Genomic DNA, 19,553 nt, shown 5'->3' with positions numbered 1-19,553 from the left:
GTGCCCCAGTTTTACTTAGGAAAATAGAACTAATAATTAACTTTTAATAGATTTTTTTGTCAATACAGGGTCTTGAATTCACAGCCTCATGCTCTCTGTTGGCATTTTTGCTCAAGGCTGGTGCTCTACCATTTGAGCCACAGCTCTACATCTGATTTTCTTGGTGGTTAATTGGAGATAAGAGTCTCAAGAACTTTCCTCTCTGGGCTGGCTTTGAACTTCAATACTTGGATCTCAGCCTCCTGAATAGCTATGATTACAGGCTTGAGCCACCAGTGCACCAAATCAGGATAACTATTTTTAAAGGGCTTAAGAGCACAACTGGCACAGAGAAAATACTTTCTATAATGGTATGTGTTTTGCTGTTTCTTTTATTTTTTGAATGCTGGTCCTAGAGCTTGAACTCAGGGCCTAGGCACTATTCCTGAGATGTTTTTGCTTAAGGCTAGCACTCTACCACAAAGCCACAGCTCTATTTCTGGATTTTTGCTGGTTAATTGGAGATGAGAGTCTCACAGACTTTGTCCTGTCTGGGCTGGCTTTAAACCTCACTCCTCAGATCTCAGCCTCCTGAGTAGCTAAGATTACAGGTGTGAGCCACCAGCACCTGACTCTTTTGCCATCTTCTCCCAGTTTAGTAACTTGGGAATGTTGTCCAGTCTTTCTACCAAATTGTAGATGCCAAGGACCTGGACTATACTAATATTTCTGCAGCATGGAGTTGTGCTCGCAAGATGTCTGACAATAAATGGCAGCAGAAATTAATAAAATTTGGTGTCTACAAAAATTGAAGCTTTGGGGCTAGAAATATGGCCTAGCGGTAGAGTACTTGCCTCACATACACGTAGCCCTGGGTTTGATTCCTCAGCACCACATATATAGAAAAAGTCCGAAGTGGCGCTGTGGCTCATGTGGTAGAGTACTAGCCTTGAGCAAAAAGAAGCCAGGGACAGTGCTCAGGCCCTGAGTCCAAGCCCCAGGACTGGCAAAAAAAAATTGAAGCTTCCTCTAGTGCTAGGGAAATATTCTTGTCATGGCACAAAGGAACAATAATGAAATTACTTCACTATAACAAAAGTAAGAAAGGAGATGTGAAATGTTCAGCTGAGGTAAGGACTTTACTGCTTCAAAACCTAAGCAGCAGTGGAGACCAGGTGTGATACACAAAGATCCCCCTATTCATCCCAACAGTATTGGAGGAGATTCTGTTTCCTTGTACTTCTGCCAAAAAGAAGCTAACAATTTTCACCTTGAATACTCAGTACAAACTAGTAGGAAAGGGCTGGGAATATGGCCTAGTGGTAGAGTGCTTGCCTCGCATACATGAAGCCCTGGGTTCGATTCCTCAACACCACATATATAGAAAAAGCCAGAAGTGGCACTGTGGCTCAAGTGGCAGAGTGCTAGCCTTGAGCAAAAAGAAGCCAGAGACAGTGCTCAGGCCCTGAGTTCAAGCCCCAGGACCAACCCCCCCCCCAAAAAATTAGTAGGAAATAAAGAATTCAAAAATCTATTAAAACGTAAGAAACCTGTGTGTTTTACATGTACCGGGTAGACTAGGTTCGTTCAAATTTTTTGAATATCTAATCTCATTCTGGAGGATATAGCTCAGGAGAACCCAGGGCCTTAGAATTTCCACAGACCCTGGTTTCAATCTCCAGCATGCCAAAAAAAAGTTATAGAGTCATTCACAAAAATGAATGAAATATATCAATTTATTTTTTATGCTGTACCACTGTCTTCCCCACAATAATAACAGGTGCTATTTAGTGTATATTTAAAATAGTCTAGGCACTTTCAGTATGTAATAATATCTGCCAAGCTAAAATAACAAATTAAAGCCAATGGTTCACTCCTAGCTATCTGTAAGGCTTAGAAAGTAAGGATTGTAGATCAAGACCAGCCCAAACAAATTATGTGGAGGATAAGATTGGGAGAATCATAGTTCTAGGCCAGCCAGGGCAGAAAAGTCTGTAAGACACCATCATTCCTACTTTAAGTGAATTTTTCTTGGCCCTCCAACAGAGCAGCAGAAGGCTGAGATGTCGAAGATGTTGATATAATTTGGAATTTTCACCACCAATTCCATCGGGAAGTCCCCCACACAGCAATGTTGGCATTGCATATTTGAAAGACAGATTTTATGTGACAAATAAAATGTTATCATGTTGCTGTACCACATGGGCAAAAACAACTCAAAGTGTTTGTTTCACTAAAATGGAAAAGGGTGGTCTTCATATCATTTAATTTGACAATTGCTGAACACATTTTGGACGCAATGAAATATGTTTCCTATTTTGAAGGATATAGAGATGAGCCAGGTATGGTTCTTATTCTTAAGATTTTTTTTTAGACATTTGTACTTCCATGTTTATTGCGGTACAATTCACAATAGCCAAAATATGGAAACAACCCAGATGCCCCTCCACATATGAATGGATCCAAAAAATATGGTACCTATACACAATGGAATACTACATAGCGATTAGGAATGGTGAAATATTGTTATTCACAGGGAAATGGTCAGAACTCGAACAAATAATGTTGAGCGAGACAAGCCTAGAACACAGAAAACAAAGGGGCATGATCTCCCTGATATATGAAAGGGAGACGGAGAGACAGTAGAGACCAGGTCTGTGAAACCAAAAACTGCTTGTCAAATGGTATTTCCCACAGGATTGGGGCAGCGACCCAACAGTATGTAACTAAAACCAAACAACTACTCAACATATAAAGGTCACAAATCGACCTCTCAGTGGAATACAATAGCTCAAAAGCTATGTATGTACGTTCATATAAGTCTTCTGTCGACATATTGTCTAATATCGACATTACATTTAAAGCCCTAGGCTTTACATTTAAAGCCTTGGGCTTGGCCACATGGCTACTGTATATGTTCTTGATTAATTGTATATTGTATATATGTCTACCTGACCTAGAGAAGGGAAAGAAAAACAGGGCGTAAGATATCACAAGAAATGTACACACTGCCCTCCTGTGTAACTGTACCCTTTTTGCACAACACCTTGTCAAAAAAATTGTGTTCAATTAATAAATAAATTTAATTTAATTTTTTTTTTTTTTTGCCAGTCGTGGGGCCATGAACTCAGGGCCTGAGCACTGTCCCTGGCTTCTTTTTGCTCAAGGCTAGCACTCTACCACTTGAGCCACAGCGCCCCTTCTGGCCATTTTCTGTATATGTGTTGCTGGGGAATCAAATCCAGGGCTTCATGTATATGAGGCAAGCACTCTTGCCACTAGGCCATATTCCCAGCCCCTATTCTTAAGATATTTACAATCAATTAATTGTGAAAGTAGGGCTAAGGGTTTGGTGAATAATTAAAAAAGAAAAGAAAAAAAGGGGGAGTACCTTCCAGCCTGAAAAAGGGCCATCTGTGAGGGTATATACAATGGTAGATTTAGGATGTGATTTAAGAAGTGATCATTATACTAGTTTCAATCCTACCAACAACACTTCCTCCACCACCACCACCCCATCTTCAACAGCATTTGTTATTTTTTATTCTCTCCATCATTGCCATTGTGACTGAGATGAAATGGAATCTCAGTGTTGTTTGATTTGCATTTTTATGGCCAGTGATGTTGAGCATTTCTTCATGTTCTTATTGGCCACTTGAACCTCTGAGTAGTATCTGTTCGGCTCATTAGCCCATTTGTTAATTGAGTTGTTGATTTATCTATAGCTGAGCTTTGATGTGAAATACTTTATGTACATGTGTGAAATGGAACAGTAAAACCTATTGAGAGTATTTTAAGAAGAGTGGAGAGAAGATGTAGGAGAGAGAATGGAGGAGATTGATGGAGAGGATGAATCTGAATAAGGTTCACTGTAAGCGTATGCAGACATGTCCAAATGGAACTTCCTGTATAGTTAACAAATGCTAATAAAATTTTTTAGAGAAATGGTAGATGACAGTAAAGGAAACAATCAACACAGAGAAGAGACAACCTAAAACACAAGAGAAAGTATTTATAAACTATAAGTATAAGAGGTCATGTGCAGAATATATAAACAACACAAAAAACTCAATATCAAAGAAGATAACCAAGTAACTGAGTTTTAAAAATTGACACTAGAAAAAAACTGACACTAGATCTAAATCAACATTTCACAAAAAGAATACATACAAGGGACCAACAGGTATATGAAAAATGCTCAATATCACTATCAAAGAAGTGCAAATCAAAGCCATAAGGAGATGTTGACTCTCTCCAATTAGAATGGCTATTATCCAAAGAGCAAAACAAAACAGGTGGGCTGGGGAATACGTCTGACATGGAAGAGCGCCTACCTAGCAAACATAAGGTTCTGAGTTCAAACCCTAGCTGCCCCCAGAAAAAGAAAGAAAATGAAAAAAGACAACAAGTGTATGCAAGAATATAAAGAAAAGGGAATTCTAGCAAACTGTTGGTAGGAATGTAAATTAGCACAGCCATTAAAGGAGAACAGTGTGATCATTCCTCCCAAAATTAAAAAGAGAACTATAGTGTAATCTATCAATCCTACTATTGGATATAAAATGAAAGGTAATAAAAATCAGTATGGTAAGAAGACATCTGAACTCCCATGGTCATTGTAACACTATTTGAAATAACCAAAAGAAAAAAAATAGAAGAAACCTAAGTGCCCATGAAGTGATGAATGGATTAAGAAATGAGGTACAGGGCTGGGGATATGGCCTAGTGGCAAGAGAGCTTGCCTCGTATACATGAGGCCCTGGGTTCAATTCCCCAGTACCACATATACAGAAAATGGCCAGAAGTGGCGCTGTGGCTCAAGTGGCAGAGTGCTAGCCTTGAGCAAAAAGAAGCCAGGGACAGTGCTCAGGCCCTGAGTCCAAGCCCCAGGACTGGCCAAAAAAAAAAAAAAAGAAATGAGGTACATACACACAACACACAATAGACTACCACTGCACTATAGAAAATTATGGAATTCTGTTGTTTATAGCAACACGAACAGAACTAGAGATCATTATATCAAGTGAAGTAAACCAGACACACAAAGACAGGTTCCGAATAACATCACTTCATAATCTGAATTGGTAAAAAATGATCTCAAAGAAATTAAGAGTAGAAAAGTGTCAGAGGCTGGCAGCGTGAGGGGGAGGAAAGAATGAGGAAAGTTTGATCAATAGATATTAAATTATAGCTAGCAAAAATAAATTCTGGTAATCTCTTGCAAAGTCAGGTGTTATACATCGATAAAAATAACATGTTTACTAGAAACAAATACTTGAGATATTTATTCTGTTTTAAACACTGTATAATCAATAGATATACAGATATATATTGAAATGTTAAAAAAACATAAATAGGTACAAATTTATTCTTTCACATACCAGTTAAATTTTAAAGAAAAGGAAATTTTAAAAAAGAAATGGTGAATCCTTTGGTTTGACTGTGATAATTCATAAGCAAGCAGTGGGAAAGATGTAATAGAACCAGATCATGGAGGATCTGGGAAGTTGGAGTTCTCCTGGTAAAGGTAAAATAAATCCAGTGAAGAGTTTGTCTCAAGATCCCAGTTTCCGTGAAGTCTAAGATGGTAGTTTAAAATATGAGTCCACAAATTCATTGATATGTCTTTTGTGTGTAGAAGGAAAATAAATCATTTGTGCCCAGTGGCCAGACTGTGGTAGTTTTAAAAACACACTCGTGGGGCTGGGGAATATAGCCTAGTGGCAAGAGTGCCTGCCTCCGATACACGAGGCCCTAGGTTCGATTCCCCAGCACCACATATACAGAAAACGGCCAGAAGCGGCGCTGTGGCTCAAGTGGCAGAGTGCTAGCCTTGAGCGGGAAGAAGCCAGGGACAGTGCTCAGGCCCTGAGTCCAAGGCCCAGGACTGGCAAAAAAAAAAAAAAAAAAAAAAAAAAAAAACACACTCGTGAATCCTTCCATATTCCTCTCCACAAAAGATGAAATGTAATTCCCTGCTTCTTCTTGATTGTGAACTATAATTAGCACTCTCTCCCTCTTCCTCTCTCTCTCCTAATAAACAATATGATTGATGGGCTCTCACTTGCAAGACTAGGTTACGAAATGACTGCACTTGCAGGAGGCTATCCAGGAGGCTCCCGGTCTCTCTCTCACTGTCTTGGGTTGCTCTTTGTGAGAGGAACCAGCTTCCACGTGCTAAGAACACTTGGTGAAGAGGCTCATCTGCTGAGCATGCTCAGATGACTGCAGCTATGGAGAATAGCTCAATTACAACCTCATGAAACAGCCTGTTCCAGAAAACCAAGCTAAGCCGCTCCTACATTCTGACCTATGGAAACTGTGAGTCATTTTAATCTGTGAAATTTGGGGGGAATTTTGTTATGTTGTTACCACAAATTATGTAGAAGTAAGAAAGACTGGAGATTTGGCATTTGGCAAGGCAAAAGACAATGAAAATGTAGAGATGAGGAGTGGAAAAGGATCAATGACCAGCACTTGATAGAAATTTAATTGCTAGAATTTATGGGCTGATTAAATTAGGGTAAAAGTGAATGAATGATAAATGCCATAATGCTCTTTTCATGTTCCCGTGAGATGGCCAAGATGATGTAATATCATGTATAATGGAATCTATAAATATACTGGATGATCATGACGATTTAGATGGTTTGGTTGCCATGTCTGTGTGTGTCGTGGTTTTAAGCATGGTGACTCTGCTAACTAGCTGACAGGCATATGGAGCTAGCTAAAAATCTATTGCAGGTTCATATGGGGGACAGTTGATTAATTATAGAGATTAAAATTCAGTTATTAACAAAGAAAACATTGTCCATGCTGAGTAGCTAGACTCTAAAGTAGCCAGCATAAGTAGCTCATGCCTATAATCCAAGCTATTCAGGAGGCTGAGCTCTGAGGACCATGTTTCAAACCCAGCCTGGGCAAAAAAAATAAATCTGTGAGACTCTTCTTTGCTAGAAGCAGAGGTCTGGCACAAGTGGTAGAGCACCAACCTCAAGAGTAAAAGCTAAGGGACATACCATGGCCCTGAGTTCAAGCTTCAGTATTGAAATGTTTTAAAAGACTCTAAAGTAGCTTCTTCAACTTCTAATTCTGGGGTCATGGAAAATAAGGGACATTCACTCACAACATAATAAAATATAATAAAAACTCAGGTAGTCTAGTAGAAGGGAAGTTGAAAGGTAAAATGCCAAAATGGGTAGAATAAAAGTTTACAAGAAGAGAGATTCTTTGTCATTAAGGTAGTGTGTGTGTGTGTGTGTGTGTGTGTGTCTGTCTGTCTGTCTGTCTGTGAAAGAGAGAGAGAAAGAAAGCAGTGTTGTGTGTTTTAAGTTTGTTTGTATATATGGTGAAAGTATTAGAAGAAAGGCTTTGGGACATTTAGTTCCAGTACTAAAAAAGTAATGGTGTAAACAAATGATTGTTTTCTTTATTGAGATTAAGTAACAACATAAATTTCACAGTACACATTTTAACCTTCACAATGATATAATATAATCAAGAAGGCAGAACTCAGAGGATAAATAAGTATGCATGACCTTCCTATCACACTATATACCCTGAACAGCTTCCTATGAAATTTTGTCTTATGAGTATCAAAATAGGCATCTGTATGTGAAATGGAATACATCTAGGCAGCCAATTTATGCGCTTAAATAAAATAGCAACCTGTAATGCCTTAAGGCAATATTTGAAAACACATCAAAGATTCAGTTAATATAGAGGAATCCAAAGAAAGAATTAAAAAGCCTTAGGGAAAAGCTTGCTGCCAAAACTAGAACAATAATGAGCTAAAGTTTTAAGTTTTGCTCTTGCATTAGTTAATGCATTTGGGCAGAAGTGTTGCTCAGAATAAATTTACGTTAGTGCTCCTAATATTCAAACATTTTCTTTCAGTCTCTACCCATTGCAAAACCTCCAGTCACTCATCTCTAGGTCAAATAATCTGAGAATTACACCTTCCCCACACAAGAATCTTTCTCTGCTTGTTCTGCAGTCCAAAGTAGGGCCACCTCCCTTGGAAATATACTTCATCAGACCATTTCTGCTTCCACAACTGAGGGTCCATAAGCACCCCATACTGGATTCTAAAGGCTACATAATCAATCCCCATACTAAAAGCTACCATTTATTGGACATTGGCCACAACTGTATATTGGACATAATAAGAAACAGGTGTGGACCTCAACACCTGTGGACCTGAAGCCCTGGGTTCAATTCCTCAGTACCACATACACAGAAAAAGCCCCAAGTAGCCCTGTGACTCGGGCGGTGGAGTGCTAGCCTTGAGCAAAGGAAGCTCAGGGACAGTGCTCAGGCCCTGAGTTCAAAACAAACAAACCAAAAAAAATAGAACCCCACCAATTTCAACAGGTCTCTATTCTATTTTCTATTTTCAAATAAAGTTGTATTTTGGTTTGGGGGTGGGGGTTATTTGGGTCATTTTTTGGGGGGTGTTTTTTTAACATATTCACACCCTTTAGCCCTCTTTGTTTGTCCTTCCCCTTTTTGCTGGTCCTCATCCTGCACACCTGCACCAAGACCCTGCTCTAAAACTCGCATCATTTGTTTTCTTTACTGTATATTAATTGTTCAAAGGGGGTGCATGGTGATAATTCACACCTGCATATATTATACTTCCGTCCGAATGACATCCTCTTTCAACATTCCCCTTGCCCCTCCAATGATTCCACAGCTTCTCTTTCCCTCTCCCTGCTCCCTATATCCCTCTAAATAGTCCCACAGTGGCAATCAAGTTCTGTGTATATATAGATGAGCATTCTATGCAACACAACTCCCAAACTACTGTTTCCCCTAGACAATAATTTTGCAATGACTTTGATTTATTCTTCATCTATAATTAACAGGCACAACAGCATTTCAGAACTTGGGCTCCTTCTTGCAATCATTGCCCAGATGTTTATTAAACTCCTGGCATTTGTATTCATGTGCATGGAATAGGGATCAAGAAAACTAACCAGAGGTAGTAGGCTCAGTGGGAGAGTGGTTGCCTTGTAGAATTTGATCCAAGGAAGGAAGGAAGGAAGGGAAGGAAGGAGGGAGGAAGGGAGGGAGGGAGGGAGTCTCTGGCACAGATAATAATGACAGAAGTAGAAACATTGAAAACCAAAGCAAACAAAAACCCTCTTACATACTGAGCTGTATTTTGTTGAAATGTCTTTCTTGCCATCCAAGCACATATAAAATGCATGCAGCATTTGGGGCCTTTTTGCTGCCTTTGCATAAGGTTTGACATTTCATGATTTCCAAGTTCTACACTTAAGAGAGAACAGTGACAAATCCAACAGATGTTCAAACACTTGGGATTCTTTTTCCTTGTCTAGGAATATCAGTAGTATTTGTTAATAGCTACCATTTGTTGAGCAAATATTATTTGACAGATAGAACAGACGTGCTACCTCGTGTCATTCTCACCCAACCTTGCACTTCAAGAAGTGTTCCCTTTACATAGTGAGGAGAGATAGCAGAGAGGTTAACTAACTCATCCAATCACAATGCAACCTCAGGTCTGTTCAATTTTCTTTTCAGGTCTGTTCAACTTTTCTGCTATGTCAATGTGTGCCCTGGCCCTACTCAGACACCTGACATCAATACCAAAAGGAACAGATGCTCTGAATAAAGAGTGAAATTGACCTTGATTAGAATACCAGACAAAAAAGACAGTCTTATTCTCTAAAAGATTTCTTTGCAAATAAGAGGTCTCATTCACTCTACAAATATTCATTGAAAGCTATTGTGTGTCAGGATTTCTTCTGACTATTATTTTTTAAATTGAAAGAGATGCAACACAGTGGATAAACTTAGCACTATACTAAAAAGAACGGAAAGGAAGGAAAAACATATATAATGTTCTGCGAAAGTATATCAAGTAAGTTCAATGGTTTGGGACATGGTTAAAGGGGGCAAGAATCCTCAAGAATTATAAAGCTGTGACTTTAAGCTGGGCACTGGTAGCTCACACCTATAATCCTAGCTACTCAGGAGGCTGAGATGTAAGGATCATGATTCAAAACCAACCCCTTCAGGAAAGTCTCTGAGATTCTTATCTCCAATTAACCACCAAAAAGCCAGAAATTGAGCTGTATGGCTCAAGTGATAGAGTAGCAGCTTTGGGGAGCAAAAAAGCTCAGGGACAACATCTAACCCTGAGTTCAAGTCCCAAGACTAGCACAAAAAGAATGTTACATTAAGGAATCTCATCCTTAGGAAAGACATTTATAAAGAACAATCTGCGCATGGTGGATAACATAAGAGAAAGAAGTAGATCTTCAGAACACCTATATTTTTGTGTGTCCCAGAATGGTGCGAATGGTAGCAGTTGCATTCATGGGAAGCAGAATCCACTGCCCAAGAATCTTGCAGCAAAGGAAGTATGCACCTTCAAGCAGACATGTACCTCAGCATTGGACCTGGGCCACGTCCAGCCAAATACCAGCTCTGACCTCAGGTTAGAAGCCACCACCAGTGGAGTGACTGCCATTTGGAACATTCATGATGGTATGAACTGATTTTCCCAGGCAGTCCTAGGGCAGGAGAGAAGATAAAATTCCACAGAGTCACAAATGGAATTAATTTGTGGAGACCTTATGAGCTATTCCTTGAGACTCCCAAGACAATCTGGAAGAAATTAGAAAAGCAAGAATTCCAATAGAGTGTGGGACCTGGAGCGAGAGCCTGGGAATTTGAATACATACTCCATTTTCTGCCCTTTGTAGTAAATATATCTGTCATTTGGCAATATAAGAAGATGAAGTCTCACTGTGTGTGTAAAATGTGAAATAGTTCATAATTTCTTTTTTTTTTTTTGCCAGTCCTGAGGCTTGAACTCAGGGCCTGAGCACTGTCCCTGGCTTTTTGCTCAAGCCTAGCACTCTGCCACTTGAGCCACAGCGCCACTTCTGGCTTTTTCTATATATGTGGTGCTGAGGAATCGAACCCAGGGCTTCAGGTATGCGAGGCAAGCACTCTACCACTAGGCCATATTCCCAGCCCTCTTAATTTCTTTTAATTCTGGAATTTCATCATTCCAAGACTGCATGACCAAGTAAGTTTCATATTAAATTTATCAAATTGTCCCATGGCACCACCATGTTAGCTATTAGACAGAAATGGTGTTTCTGTTGAGTATATTCTCCATGAATTATGGGTTTGAGATCCACAAAGTTTATGAGTGCAACCTACTCAAAATGCAGGGTGGTGTGACTGGGATGCGTGGCTTACATAAGCAGCCAAGACAAAGTATGGCCTTTCTAATCATTGAAGAAAGTCATTTTCCAATCACTCCAATAATGAATACTATATAACATTGCCTCAGAAGACTTCTGAAGATGAATTGAGCAGTTGGCACATTTTAAGCTAGCTCCTGCAGAGTTGTGTCACCTAAGTAGCCCTTATACTGATGGAGCTATATTATTTTTTATTTTTCAATTCACCAGTGGTTACATCAATCTACTTTTTCATCTCCCCAGGAGCTTAATTCTCTCCCTCCACACCTAGAAGTCACCCCTGGCCATAGGCACTTCATGAGTTTTTTGTAAAGTCAGTCTTCAGGAATGAAAAGACTGGGAGGCCTCTAATGGATGTTTAGTTTGATTTTTTACAGCAGAGACAAATGTAGTCATTGAAATAAGCAGGCTCTTATAAGAAGTTGTGTGTGTTATTTTAATGGCTGTTAAATTATTTTAATAAGTGGAGTATAAAGAGGGGCAGGAGTGGGGAGAGGAGAGAAGGAGAAAGGGAGGGAGAGGAGAGGAGAGAAAGGAAGGGGAGGGAGGGGAGAGAAGAGAAGGGAACAGAGGGAAGGAGAAAGGAGGGAGGGAAGGAAAGGGGATAGGAGAAGAGGGGAGGAGAGGAGAGGAGTAAAAGAAAAGGAATAGGTTTCAAAGACTATGTTCGGTGAAGTCCAGCCCACAGATACAAAAGTGTCTTGTTTTCTCTCATATGTGGAAGGTAGAACTAGTTTATAAATATGTAAGTAAATACTTTGGGAGGTATGCAAATATACGCAGATGCATTAACTGAAATACTATAGATTCAAGCAAAATCATAGTTCAACAAAATAAATACCAGGACACAGGTACTTAAGGGGTGGGGTAAGATCAAGAGGGGAATAGACAAATAAAGAGAAGAAAGAGGAGGAAATGCAGTAAAAATTCAATGCAGGTGCTGAGAATGTGGCTTAGTGGTAGAGCGTTCGCCTAGCATGCATGAAGCCCTGGGTTCAATTCCCCAGCACCACATATATAGAAAATGGCCAGAAGTGGCGCTGTGGCTCAAGTGGTAGAGTGCTAGCCTTGAGCAAAAAGAGGCCAGGGACAGTGCTCAGGGCCTGAGTTCAAGCCCCAGGACTGGCAAAAAAAAAAAAGCAATGCATATCCTATAAAATTAAGAAAAGTGAAGATGGGGTGGATTTGAAGGAATGGGTGAGAATGATTGAAGGGGTGACATTGGCCCAGATGCATTGTACTCATAGAATGCTTTGTTGAATGGCAACTCCTTTGTACAACTACTTAATACAAAAGGTGGTGGCTCAACTAGTAAGGCAAATGTGAGGGCCCAAAATAAAAATAAGTAAGTAAATAAATAGTATAAATAGTATTAACAGTCTTCCAGTTCCTCTCGGAGTAAAAATACTCTCTCTCTCTCTCTCTCTCTCTCTCTCTCTCTCTCTCTCTCTCTCTCTCTCTCTCTCTCGCTTTCTATCTCTCTCTCTCTCTCTCACACACACACACACACACACACACGATAACAAAAACACCTAGACAACATACAGCAACACTCTGAAAAGTTAATATCTTTGTTTCTTTTGCTGCTGTAGCAAATCACAATTTCAGTGATTTCAAACAACACACATTATCTTACAGATCAGAGTCCTAAAATGGGTCTGAAGAACTATCTTTCTTCTTGAAGCTGTGGAGAGAAGGCAGTGCATGGCTTCTGACATCACCGACAACATTTCCTGTCACTACCTCTCCAGCCTGCCTTTCTCTACTAAGGGACCTTGTAAATTACACCGGATCCACCTAGACAGTCCAGGATAAAGTCCTAACTTTTCAACTTAATTTTTGGGGGGTCAGTTGTGGGGCTTGAACTCAGAGCCTGGGCACCGTCTCTGAGCTTTTTCACTCAAGGCTAGTGCTCTGCTTCTTTGAGCCACAGCGCCACTTTCAGTTTTTTGGTGGTTAATTGGAGATAAGAGTCTCACAGACTTCCTGCCCAGGCTGGCTTCAAACTGGGATCTTCAAATATCAGCCTCTTGAGTAGCTAGGATTACAAGTGCGAGCCACAAACAAATGGATTCAACTTCATTTTGCAATGCCCTTTATCCATAGGTTCAGGGGATTTGTCATCTTTAGGGGGAAATCACGTGCCTATCACAGAGGATAAACAGAAAAACAGGCAGAGTGGTGTGATCCGAAAGTTACAAAAGATGACCAGATGACTGAATGACTCCAAGGTGGTGGCGGTGGTTATTTCCTTTTATGTCCTAGCTCACACTCTAGAGGCAAGTGAGAAAACCTGCTTCTTCAGCCACTGTATCTATGTATCTTCCCAAGATACTTAGCTTTGCTTTGGGCAGTATTAGAATTTGAAATTCAGGGCCTTTTACTTGCTAGGCAGATGCTCTTATCACTTGAGTTATGCTCCAGCCCTTTTTGCAATATTTTATTTTTGCTGGTCCTGGGGCTTGAACTCTAGACCTAGGTGCTGTCCCTGAGTGGTTGTACTCAAGCCTAATGTTATACCACTTAGCCACAGCTTCACTTCTGCCTTTTTGTGCTTCATTGAAGATAAGAATCTCACAAACTTTCCTGCCCAGGTTGGCTTCAAACCACCATCTTCAGATCTCAGCCTCTTGAGTAGCTAGGATTGCAGGTGCCAGCCACACATGCCCAGCTGCTCTTTTTTTGACAGAAAGTCTTGCTTTTTTGCCCAGGGCAGCCTAGACCAGAACCTGGCTATTTACACTACCCACAATAGCTAGGATAACACGCACATGCTCTTTTCTGTGGAGATAAGGTCTTACAAATGTTTTTGCCCAGGCTGATCTGGAACTTTGATCCTCCTAATCACTACCTCCCAAGCAGCTAAGATTACAAGCATGAGCCACCAGCACCCTGAGATACTTAGCATCTTAAAGAGCATTGTGTCATTCTGAGATATGATGAATTATACAAGACTCTACATACCCATTTATGGTGACATCAAAAGAAGATAGCCTTAGGAGAGAATCACAAAGCTGCAATACCCAAGCACCTCTTCATAGTATATAAGATAATATACATACTGAAATGAACTCCTAAGATATGGAAACAAGAGACTTTTTTTCTGTTTTGGGTGATTCTGTCTTCTTTACTTTATATACGATGTCTTTACATGTTCATCTTCAGCAGGGGGAGGCATAGAACTCATGGAAAAAGGGTGCGGCTCTGGAGCTCACTGGACATTGATGAAAGTGAACTACACAACTCAGGGTGGAGACAGGAGGGAGGGACTGGGAGAGAGGGAGGGAACAGAAGACAATGTAGGAAAGGAAATGTGCTCATTCCCTGACTCCTATAATTGTAACCCCTCTCTAGATCACAACAATAATGTTTTAAAGCATTGTGTTGATAGTGACAAGATATTAGGTAATACATTAAAAAGGCTGTGGAAATACTTTTGTAGAAAGACAGATCCCTGCTGGGAATATGGCTTAGTGGTAGAGTGCTTGCCTCATATACATGAAGCCCTGGGTTCGATTCCTCAGCACGATGTATATATATAGAGAAAAGCCAGAAGTGGTACAGTGCTAGCCTTGAGCAAAAAGAAGCCAGGGACAGTGTTCAGGCCCTGAGTTCAAGCCCCAGGGCTGGCAAAAACAAAACAAACAAAGACAGATTCCTGTTTGACCACTTTTCCCATCTTGTGACATCAGTCCAAGAGAGTCCCAAAAATATCATGACAGTTGGACACCAGGGCTTCACACCTGTAATCTAGGTACTCTAGAGGCTGAGATCTTAGATTGCAATTCAAAGCCAGCCCAGCAGAAAAGTTCTCATGGGAATCTTATCTCCAATTAACTGCTCAAAGAAAACAGAAGTGGAACTGTGGTTCAAAGTGGTAGAGCACTGGCCTTGAGGGACAGCACCCAAGCCCTGAGTTCAAGCCCCATGACTACCACCACCACCACCACAAGTGTGTGTGTGTGGGGTGTGTGTGTGTGTGTGTGTGTGTTCAGAGAGAGAAAGAAAGACACAGAGAGAGAGAGAGAGAGAGAGAGAGAGAGAACAATGAGCTGTTCTTGTGAAGAAACACTAGGTTAGAATGTAAATACTTTTCTTTGCAGGCTGCCACCTGTTAAGTTTGACTTCTACCAAGGCCTATTTATTTAGCCTATGGTAGTCTGGGTGAGAAGTAAAGAACACATGGAGAAAGAATTCTGAAAAATAATTAAGTAATAATTGTATGTGTAGGAGTTATCAATAGAAAATAAATTCAACTTTAGAAAAGCCATTCACTAGAGATCATACAGTCCATTATGTGCTATTTAAGATAAAAACTTGCTGGTTCGCTCACATCCATCCTTTGTCTCTTAAAACTCCTGATTTTTAGCTAGGAAATGTGGCTGTCAGGTAAAGACTACATTTGCCAGCCATCTGTTTGGTTAAGTTGGCCACGTGATCAATAGGCTATAAATATCATCTTACATAGTGATCTTATCAAAGGCCTTTTTTGGGATAACAAGAGTATATATCTTTGTCCTTTCTCCTCTCTACCCCTTCTTCCTTCACCCGGTTGCTTAATATATTTATCTGATGATAACGTCACTTTGGACTACTAGGGTTTGAGAAATTACCCTGGAGATGGCTTTCAAGTATTTTGTGGAGCTACCACACAAGCCCTGGAAATCCCCCCTTCTGAATGAGAGGCATGACATCTTCTACTGAGAGATACTTTCATAGCCAACTAATAAGCCATTTTTAAAATATAAATGTTTGGTTTTAACATCTTGCAGCAAAGAGTAAAGGCATGCTCTCAATTAGACTGCATATATCAGTACCCAAGGGTTATTCACATCTCTTTTTAAACATGCTTTCTCTTGTCCTCTTGCTATAATTTTTTGATATCTAGATAATTGGAAGAGGAGAGCAAAGTAACAAGAATGTAGCCAATATAATAACTAATTAATTAAAAATAATAATAAATAGTACAGTAATCTGAATCATGAGTTTAGTCCTGGAATTATTTGCATTTTATTAAGAATTCTTAAGGAAGCTAGGGAAAATGAGAAGTCTACAAATGATTAGCAATACCTATATCCATCTAAATGAGCAAGTGAATGAACAATTGGTTGAATACTAGATTTAACAACCTTTATATTTCAATATAATTTGTAGCTTTCAGGCTCAACCAACTTTTCATGAAGCAATTATATAGTCTAAAAATAAATGACTACTTTTGTGAGTGTATTTGTTGAAATTACCTAAAAACTGTGGCAGATATACATAGCTATATAAGATAACAGCTTCAATATAATTTGATAAGAGAAATGTGAGGAAATTATATTCATTTTCATTTGATGGAAATATTATTTGATAAAAAAGCCAACTTAGAAATTAAAAAAACTTAGAACATACAAGCCACAACTATCAGGACAATAGTTAGTCCTTAATAAGCAGAGTTTCAAAGGGGATTCCTACTACTGTCTATTAATATGTCATTTTACTGTCCTCTACCAAACCAACCTATGACTGTCTCACATATTGCTAAAATTGCCAATCCTCCTAGACTCTAGGAAATTTACCCCCCAAACAACAATCTCAGTCTTTATACATAGGAGAGTTACTGGCCCTTTAAAAAGGTCCATGCTTAAACCTAATCCCAGAAGATTAATTCGTCTTAATATAAGAACTTTTTGAGCATTGGACACTAACATAGACACTAGCATTTTCTCAATCCTTCTAGGTAACTAAGGTGTAGCCCAGGGTATGATCCACCACCACAAAGACACCCCATTCCACCTGCATGGCAACAGACTCATATCATGCTTGAATTAAAATCTATACATGGTAATCATGTCATAACTTTCCCCCAAACACATACCTGAGCTCCTTTGCTCAAGGCTAGTGCTCTACTGCTTTCTGCCACAGTGCTACTTCTGGTTTTCTGGTGGTTAATTGGAGATAAGAAACTCACTGACTTTGCTGGCTGGACTAGCTTCAAACTGCAATCCTCAGATCTCAGCCTCTTGAGTAGCTAGGATTACAGGAGTGAGCCACCAGCTCCCAGCTCATGCAGAGGAATTTCTTTCCACGATTCTGTGTGTGTGTGTGTGTGTGTGTATGCACGCGCACATGCATGTGAGCACACACACATGCATATCTGTCCTGAGGCTTGAACTCAGGGCTTTTGTTTGCTCAAAGCTAGTGCTCTACCACTTGAGCCACAACTCCACTTCCGGCTTTTTGCTAGAGATAAGAGTCTCATGGACTTTCCTGCCTGGGCTGGCTTTGAACTCCGATCTCAGCCTCCTGAGTAGCTAGAATGGCAGGTGTGAGTCATCAGCGCCTGGCCTATCCACCATCTCTCTGACAAAAATTGAGCATGCCCAGAAGTGCTTCTAGCTACCATTTTAACCACTTAAATGTGTTCCATGACTTTGAGCTGAGCATGCCCAAAAACTGTGTTCACCATCTTTCTTTCCTTGAACTATGATCTTAAACGGAGTGTGTCAAGTAATGTGCATCTTAAATTGAGCATGCTCAGGAATGTGTCTGTTCCCAAAGAGCTTTTCTATATGGAGATGTAAGCTCCACAAGCAAAATTCCCTTCGTTGCCTTTGTTGAGGAAGGCTCTGTGTTTAGATCAATTCCAGTGCTCTCCTTCCTTGCTGCAGGTACTAAATATTTCTCCAGTATTTTATCTTCCAGTCATGCTTATTGGATTCACAGTCACCAAGAGGAGAACCCATTTATATTCAGCTACAGTTTCAAGAAAAATGTTTTGCCAAAATAGTTCTTGTTCACAGCTTTGTACTTTCTGGTTTGGCTGTAAACCTCTCTAAATAAACAAGGATTTGGGCTGAAGATGTAGTTCAGTGGTAGAACACTTGGCTAGAATGCATAGACCCTGGGTTCATTTCTAGCACTGGAAAAAAAAAAAAAGATGAGTAGGTGATTTGTTCTGAGCAGGAAAGAAGAAAGTTTTTGTGGATTTTTTTTTTAAGTAAGGGAGAAGCTGAATCTTGGCCCTGATTAGAGATCGAAAGGACTAATCAATTCTCTCCTCCTCCTCCACTTACCTCCAGCCTCATCCATCTCAAAGCATGATCTGCCTGAGGTAAAGGTGCCAGCCTGCTGATGTTTCCAGAGTCATTACCGTATGGAAGGCCAAGTAATATAGAGTTGCCTGTCTTTCTCATTTTACCTTGCCAGAACAATATCTCACTAAAATATGAAAAATAAATACTAATGTTTGTCATTTTAATCATTTGCATTCACCAAAAGTCTTACTATTTGAAAGTAAACTGTTTCTCCTCTCTAAGCAATGAAGATGGATTGGACAGATTTTAGAAGGTCAAGCAACTTCATTACTGGTTGTTGAGTCATTCTGAATGAGTTTTTAATCCAGATAATCTGGTTCAAATGCCAAATCTGTACCACCATTTCTTTCCTATGAGGAAATCAAAAGCTAGGAGAAGAAGATATAAGAGATATTGTACATAATTAATTCAAAAGTTACACATGAGTGTCTGTTAAATTATATAAAATTGATTAATCTAATTTTAGTACTTTCCTTCTCTCCAACCTAATCTTGAATCAGAGATTTTTAGTAATCAGAGCAAAAATTTCCATATTTAAAATGATACACTTAAAATACTCGAATGTTTAGAATATTAACTGAATGAACAGCATTTTCTTGTTAAATCAAATAATGTAAAATGAATATTACTTTCAGAGTGAAATAAAAGACATGAAATACTGAACATAATTGCAGTGAAGTTTTGATTATCTATAATCATGGAAAATAAAAGGGAACCCAAATAATGAAAAATTAGAACATATTTCTGGAAGGAAAGACAAATGTCAACTCTTCCAAAACTAATATATAAATGGTATTAAAATTAGCATGAACATGAGAAATCCTAATGGGTAAAGTGACTTCAAAGTTCATAGGGAAGACTAAGTGTAAGAAAATAAAGTGAAGAAGAAAGGTAAAATTCACGAAAGGTAATTTATCCTTCTAGATATTAAAACTTACTGTAGGGGCTGGGAATATGGCCTAGTGGTAGAGTGCTTGCCTCACATACATGAAGCCCTGGGTTCGATTCCTCAGCACCACATGTATAGAAGAAACTGGAAATGGTACTATGGCTCAAGTGGTAGAGTGCTAGCCTTGAGCAAAAAGAAGCCAGAGGCAGTACTCAGGCCCTGAGTTCAAGCCCCAGGACTGGCAATTTAAAAATAAAATAAAATAAATAAAACTTACTGTAAAACCCATTTATCTGCACAGGAAGAGATGAATAAATGACAAGAAAAAATAAAAGATCGGAAAAATAATGATCACAGATA

This window comes from Perognathus longimembris, chromosome 28, assembly GCF_023159225.1.
Source record: "Perognathus longimembris pacificus isolate PPM17 chromosome 28, ASM2315922v1, whole genome shotgun sequence".
Taxonomy (NCBI): domain Eukaryota; kingdom Metazoa; phylum Chordata; class Mammalia; order Rodentia; family Heteromyidae; genus Perognathus; species Perognathus longimembris.
This window is presented reverse-complemented; position numbering follows the sequence as displayed.